Raw genomic sequence first — 7,885 nt, 5'->3', positions numbered from 1 at the left:
TCTGGGTGGTTCAGGGCTGCCTGTTGCCAGCTGTTTTCCTTAGGATTAAAAACGACAGCAGTGCTTTTGGGATAGAAACGGCTTCTTAAATTAAAATCATCATAATAATAATTGGATGTGCAGCATACATCTACCCCAACTCCCAGGGGCCCTGCAGAAGTTGGCTTGCACTGTTTTAAACCATTGCTGCAGAAGATTAAAATTCAAGTTAAAGACTGTCTTTCAATGACAATCTGCCATCATCCCTTTCGATTCATTAAGCTGGTCAGCCCTAAACCTGCGAATTACCAATTATAAACCATTAGGAACCAGAGCTACAATAGCCAGATGCTCCCCAGCTTACATCCCTGTTGTGGCTTCTTATAAATTACCAAACTTGAATGAATTCGGTTGCAACTTTCTGCCTTGGCAGCCTGGGCTGGATATTTTCCAAACGTTCCAAGTCCTTTCACACTTCCAAGGATGACAGCAGAGTAGGATAAGAGCATCGCTTTGGTAATTCTTGAGCTTTCTGTGGTTCTTAGGACTAACACTGAAAACAGGGTCTTGAAATTTGGCATGAAGCAGCCTTTTATGGTCCTTTAGATAAATCCACCCAAATTAGTCATGTTACTGGGTTTTGGAGAGCAGTTCACTACATAGCAGTAAACATGCCCAGTTCTGGCAGCTGAAATATCTCAAAATGTTGCTCTTAGGGCACCTGCTGCTTCAGGTGCTCAGAGCCCTCTCAGCAGCCCCCCAGGGAACAGGAACATCAGCTACTGACTAAGAAGTGTTTCCTTGGATTACAAGAGCAATGGGATTCATGAGCACAGCCCCTGTCTTTAAGATCTGGACAGGACTTCACCTACAGATCCCACCTCATCTACAGCACAGTCTGCCTTAAGGGATATTGTGAAGGTGACTGTGTTACCTGGTCTGGACATGAAAAATGTCCAAAGTGAGGCATTCCATACCAATTTCTGGAGATTTTCTTGTGCACACTTACTCTAATGCAGTTCTCAGTTACAGTGTCACAATCTGATTTCCCTGTGCCACCTGCACAGCACGGATCTGCTCTGTAAGTCAGAAAGGAAACAAATTTTGGCCAGATTCTCATCTTACCTGAATAACCAAAGACTGCCCAAGAAGCCATGCACGGGCTGCAAGACACAGGCAGACTGTGACAGAAGGATAAAACTCTCCCAAAGACTCAGATTCTTTCTGTGCCCTTGCCACAGGCTATGTAACACTACAAGTCATTAACCCAAACTTTTGGCTGCTGATGGCTGCATTGCCCACACTGTGGTGCGTGGCTGGAAGCCTTTAGCCTGAATTGCTGACATCCATCTTTGTGCAGCTGGAAGCAGTGGGTGCTGTGCTTGCACGTATGAAGTGCTGTATCATGTTAAATGCTCCGAAAACGCAGACGCTATGCTTTTCAGATGGAGTACCCTGAATTAGTCAAAACTGACCTTAATCCATCCATGTGTCACTCTGACCCATCTTCAGAATGAGTGCTTGAGGAGGATTAATGAAGGTGCTGAGGCAGTGTAGTGGAAAGTGCTGTAGAAAAAGCCATGAGGAAATTAATAATACTGTCTTTTGAGGAACCTGCAGGTCCCTGCTCTAGTCCTGCACAGCATGCTACAGCCTTACCACCCTCTAGGCCATATCTCCAGGATTTCTGGAGTACACCTCTAAAGAGGGTCATGGCATGGCAGGTCCACAGCATGCCTGGTTGCAACCTCACTACATTTTCACCATCCAAAACATGAGCACCTTGCTCTGCTTTGAAAACTGCACGGAGAAATATTGGAGCAGGATTTTCTACTGCTGTGAAATCCGTAAGTGGTCGGACATGTGAATAATGTGCTGAATAATGTGCTCTGCCTAGGCTCATGTGCTGAACAATAGGCATTGCTGAGCCCCTCGCTGACCATCTCACTGCACACACAGAAGGAAAAGAGTATCTGGACATGCAATTGAAGTCTTGTTCTGCTTCGACAAAAGGGTGTAGATGAAGTTGCACTGACAAGAGTTTGGACATTTCTGCTTTTCAAGTACTCCTCTTAAGAGATTTTTGGCTACCATATATGCACACTTAAACACAGCTTGTGTACAAATGCATAAACGTGACACACACGGAGAACAGCACCTGATGGATGGTTCTCCAGAAAGGTCATGTATATGTTATATACAACACTCAGTTTACTAGTATGACATTTATGTAACACTTATGAAGAGCTCCGACAGGGTGTTGCAGGGTGTTGTCAGTTGGCATTTGCTAAGAGAGGAAATAAATCTAATAATAAAAACAAAAAAAAAGCATTTTGGAAGAAACAATACTGCACAAATCCTTTAAAAGGACAGAATTGTCTGCACAACAAAGGCTTGGCTGATTGATGCTAAAATAAGCAGTTATGCAACAAGTAAGAAATACGATCTCCAGGGAAGAAACCAGCAACATTTCTCTTTCATCTTCATTCACCGGTGCTTATTTTCACAAACCTGGAAGGAAAGATACAGGCAGCCTTTCAGTGATGAGCACACAAGTAGAATTAACAGATGTTTTGAAGTCAAAGACAGAGTCTCTGTGAGTTTTATATGAGTTCTGCAGAGTTAAATCCCAGCACTTACCCTGAGTCCCCCAAAATGCTGGAGAGCTGTCACTTCAGGGCTGCTTTCCCACCTTGGAGGAGCATCCTGCTTGGAGCGATTAGGTGTGTGAATTCCTGAATTTTAGAGGTGAATACCTGAATTGTAGGGGTGAATTGGCTCACCTTAGAGCTACAAAAGTGTTAAAGCAACTTCAGGAGAACAAGCATATGAAATAGTTACTCTTCAACACTTTGATTGAAAAGAAACCTCTCAGTAAGAGTTGGGACCAGTGAAAATCTCAGTGCAAACAGAAGAGAGAAGGAGGAAAGCCCAGTTGCCATGTTGGCATCAAATTTGATTACCATAGTACAGGAAAACCAGATGGATAGGACTGGTCCATGGGAGTGCAAGTAGTCACCAAAGAGAACAAAAATCCAAATTAATTTTGAAGATCTTTAGAACTATTCTGTTTTCTGCCATTAGCTAGGGAAAAAGCCACGAGGGAAGCTCAGCTCCCTTAGCCCATTCCTGCTGCGACACCCACCCAGCCCCGGTGCTGGTGTGGGAGGACATCATGGAGCAGGGAGCTGCTCCAGTGACAGAGAGTTCCTAGAGAGTCCTCAGAAAGACCACACAACTTGAAACAGCACAGGAGACACACAGCTACTAACTTACTGCCTTAGATGCCCTCTTTTGAGGCCTCTGGTAGCCAAAAGTCATCAAAATAGCCTTATGGCTACTCTAATTCCTTTCTAGGACCAGGGCAGTGCACAGTCATTCCAGGAGGACAGCACAAAGATTATAAGAATCTTGCTGCATCCATATCCCAGCTGGGGTCATCCATATCCCGGCTATAGTCAGGATATTTAGTTTTTATTAAAATATGTGTTAATTTGGAGAGTGGTAAGCAGATGCAGCAGGAGGAAAATGAACAAGCTCTGTTCTAAATGACAATGATAATAATTTGCATCTTCGAGAATGAACTACGACAGATCAACAGAGAGATGGCTGCTATGGTCATTATATAAACTAATCCCCTTCTAAACTAACCCCTTTTCTTTCTCATTCATTCTGCATAATTCTTTTCCTCTCTGAAGCTAAGGAAAAACACTCTACTTACAGGAGAAAAAATTTGATTTGGCAGATCAGTGGATGGTGAGATTTTGTTTGCAGTCTCAATTACCTTCAGTAGCTGGAAATTTGGTATCAAAATAAACTGTAAATTAAAAAAAAAAAAAAGATATAGCATTACAAATGTCCATCCCTTGACAGATAGCTCAGTAATTCTCTGTGTTCTAGCAACAGCTGCTTTAATATATTTCAAAGAAATGGCAGCCTCATACTGTCTGAAGGGATTACCTTTAAGGAATGCATCCATAAGTGGCTTTGTGCAAAGATACTCACGTTCTTGTGGGGTTTGCACTGCAATTTTTTCTGCCAAATTTCAAGATTCCTTTTTTGTTGTTGTTGCTGTTGATTTTCCTGTTTTCTCTAAGTTTGCTGCCATTGCCAAATGCATTTAATACATCTCACATTTAATGCATTCCCCAGAGTGGAAGAGTTGGGGCTTTTAGAGGGCTCTTAAAGGTAGATTGGGGAAAATGAGGACCATCAGTAATCAGGTGAACAGCTTCAGTGCCCTTCCTGGGACAGGAGAGATGCTGTAGCTCCTCCTCCTGCTTCTGAGGGATCCTTGGGCATCTCAGCAGACTCCCCTGCAAATCCCTTCCTGGCTTCCTTTCCTTTGCTGCCTTTTTGCTGGCTTTTCACACTTTCCACACGTGATGTGGTGGGGGGATAGCACAACTCCGTGGACCACACAGGGCTGCGTATGAAGACATTCGACTGCTACAGGCAAAACTCTGTGGTTCTGGGTGATGGATGGTGAAAATAGAAGTAGATTTAAATAATTCAGTTGGAAGGGACCTACAAGGAACATCGAATTCAGCTGCCTCAGGAGCTCTGCTCTCCCTCGTGAGAGGCTATCCCATGGGCAGGATACGCCATTGCAAGCCCTTGTCCTGCCCAGTCCCACCCCACAGCACAGGAAAGACCAACCGAGGTGTAAATGCTGTCCTGCTTTATGCCTTGAGCAGGCCAGCAGAGCCTTCCTCCTCCTGCAGGTCTGCTGGCTTGGGAGGGAGGTTCACAGTCCAATGCCAGTGAGTGTCTTTATACCTGCAGATCCCACCACAGAACATGCAATTACTCTCCCAGTTCAGAAAAAAGTAGGGAAACATTAATGATCCCAGTCACAACTCAATGCACCATTTGAGTGAATGGTACATGTGCTAAACAATACATGCATCAGGACTGCATTAATCCACATTTTATATGGATTCCCTCTAGACATTCCGTTTATAACCGAGTTGGCTATTTCCCTGTATTTCTCTGGAGTTGGAGGGTGTGAAAAAGACATTTCCATTTCATTGACTAAGTTCCCAAGGGGAGAGTTTATGAAAGTGCAAGTGCATAATTTACTGCCTGACAGAATGAAGATAGTATCTGCTTTTAAAAAAATAGTGCACCCTGAAAAACAAAATTGCTAGAACAGACATTTGTTTTCCTTAAGTACCATATTTTAGAAGCATTTAATTTAGCTTAGAAGCACCGTTAAAAATATATGCATTGTAAATTGCAGCTGTATAACACGATATTTATCAGATAATGTCACTGAATAGTCTCCTGTTGCAATATAAATGCCATGGCATTTATAGAAAATAAATGTTGAAGTAGCAAGCTTTCTTTTCAAAGTGGAAAACCATTATCTCATTCAAAAGTCATAAATAAAATTATGAAGGTTTGCTTACAGGGTTGGTTTTAACCATAGGGGGGCTGACATGGACACTCCATCAGTGTTCCCATGCAGCAAACCCAGCCTGGATGAGGGAAGCACATGGAATGGGAAACTACATCTCAGAAAAACCTGAGAGTAGCCAGAAGGACAAGTCAGCTGCTAATGCTTTTAAGGACAAGAGATAAAGATGGAAAGTCGGGGATTTCTTGATCTACAACTTAACATGATATTTATAATGAGGTTCCTGCAGCACTCTCCTGGCTTCATGAATTTATCTTGCTGTGGTTCTGCTCCTTTAACCACTTTTTGAATGGCACACATGGTGTATGGGTTGCTTCTTTCTCTCTCTGTTTTCTCTCTCTGCATTTTTCTTTGGACAAACCAAATCCACTGATCCTCTTCAGTGATCATACTCATAGCAAATTACTGTTTATCTGCCTTCCCATGCTCACTTCTTTCTCACACACTTTGGTCTGCCCTGTAATATCACAAAGTCAGAGCTGAGGCTAGATGTGCTGAGCTGAGCCAAATCCCTCTTTCTTCTCACCAAGTTCATCCATCCATCCATCCATCCATCCATCCATCCATCCATCCATCCATCCATCCATCCATCCATCTCCCACTCAGAAGAGCAATGCACACCTGTACGGCTCATTGTCAAAAGCATTTTATATGATGAATGATATATGTCTAAAATAACTTTTACATACAAGAAGTGGCTGGCTGGATGGACAGCTGATTCACTGACACATCAGCCATGGAGGGGAGGCAGAGCACATCAGCAGAACACACCACACAACAGCACCCAGGTTTCTGGGCCACATTCAGGAGAAGATAAGTCAGTTTTGGTAGCTCCTTAGAGAGAGAGTCCCACACTGACCATTTTCCATCTGGGAATACTGAGGATCTCTAGGCTGTGCACCATATTAATAAAATGTCAGATCAACAAGAGCATGGAGACATGTTAGGTCACCAATTCTATTATCTCCTGGGACAGGATTACAGCCCTTCTGCAGAGGATGCTACTGATTTGAATTTACCTTTTCCCTCTGAAAGTAGCCACTCCTTGCTACCCTTTCCAGACATCTGTCTGAGCTCCATGGATGAGCTTTGGTGAGCTCCACAGATGACAGGCAACCATCGAAGCAACAATTCCTGCATGCCAGGACTTTAACACATTGTATATGCAATGCATCCCCCTTTTATTGTGGTTGTAATCTTCAAATCAATCCTACCTGGCAGTGGAAGTTTAACATTAATGACTTTCTTATTATGGATGGAAAAACCTTTCAGAGCTAATGAGCAGAAACAAGATCGCTGGGCTCCTGGCTGAGGAGGTGACTCTGCGGTCACGACCAGCACTTGGAGCAGAGCTGTACAATGCTTGCTTTTGCACAGCCTCAAGAGTTTGTGGCAGGTTACACTGCCTCTGCCTTTGGAGCTGAGACCAGAAAATGCTTTAAGGGTCTCAGCTCTTTAAAATAAAGATATCAGGAAAAGGTTCTTCCCCCAGGGGTGGTTGTGACCAGGAGCAGGCTCCCCAGGGAATGGTCACAGCACCAAGCCTGACAGACCTCCGGGAGCATTTGGACAATGTCCAAATTCCCTTAGGATGACACCCACAGGCACGTGGGATTTCTGGGATTGTCCTGTGCAGGACCAGGAATTGGACTCTATAGTCTGTGTGGCTCCCTTCCAATTCAGGGCATTCTATGCCTCTCTGAGTGCTGTCAGCAGGGAGGAGGCAGCTACCCATCACCCTGCAGCAGGAGCTGGGACTGTGGTCCCAGGTGAAACCTTGCTCTCCCCAGCCAGGGACAGCTGCTGAGGTGTGAAACGGGGGAGGGGGTTCAGTTGAATTTTATCTTGACAGCCAGGAGAAATCAGGACCCGACCAGTTACACATTTAATTTCCAAGCTGGTCCTGCAGGGCAGGATAGGGTGAGCCAGCGAGGGTGAGCTCCTGCCCCAAGCGTGCCAGACATCCCACAGTGCCCTGGGGTGGTGGCATCTGCCCTGGCATACCTCAGGGAGCAGCAGCCGCAAGCCTGGCTGCTGGAGGAAAAATAAACAGCTACAGTGAGTCACAAAGGCAAGCGGCATATGACGGGGACAGGTACTTATGCAAATAAACTGTTAACACCCAGCCAGACAGAGCTGATAAGCCTCCTAGGCCAGCTGGAGGCTTCTTCATCCTGCTGGGGGAGGAGGAGGAAAACAGCTCCAGGACAACAATAGAAAACTGAAAAGCAAGAGCAAGGCAGCTCTGGAAAGGTTGCCGAGGGATGCCTGGGTTGGGTACCAATGTGCTGCACCCTGCCATGCCAGCGTGTCCCTGGGCTGCTCTGCTTCCAGAAGCATCCTGCCGTGCCAGCGTGGGCTGGTGTGTGCCGTGGTGCCCACCGCTGAGATCTGGGGGTGCTGGGTGCCTGCCAGGACGCGTTTCCCCGCGCCCACGGCAGCAAGGTACTGCATCCTGCAGCAGGGTTTGAGATTGGTGAGGCTGTG

The sequence above is a fragment of the Lonchura striata genome, chromosome 13, assembly GCF_050655825.1.
Source record: "Lonchura striata isolate lonStrDom1 chromosome 13, ASM5065582v1, whole genome shotgun sequence".
NCBI lineage: Eukaryota > Metazoa > Chordata > Aves > Passeriformes > Estrildidae > Lonchura > Lonchura striata.
Note: the sequence above shows the minus strand (reverse complement) of the source record.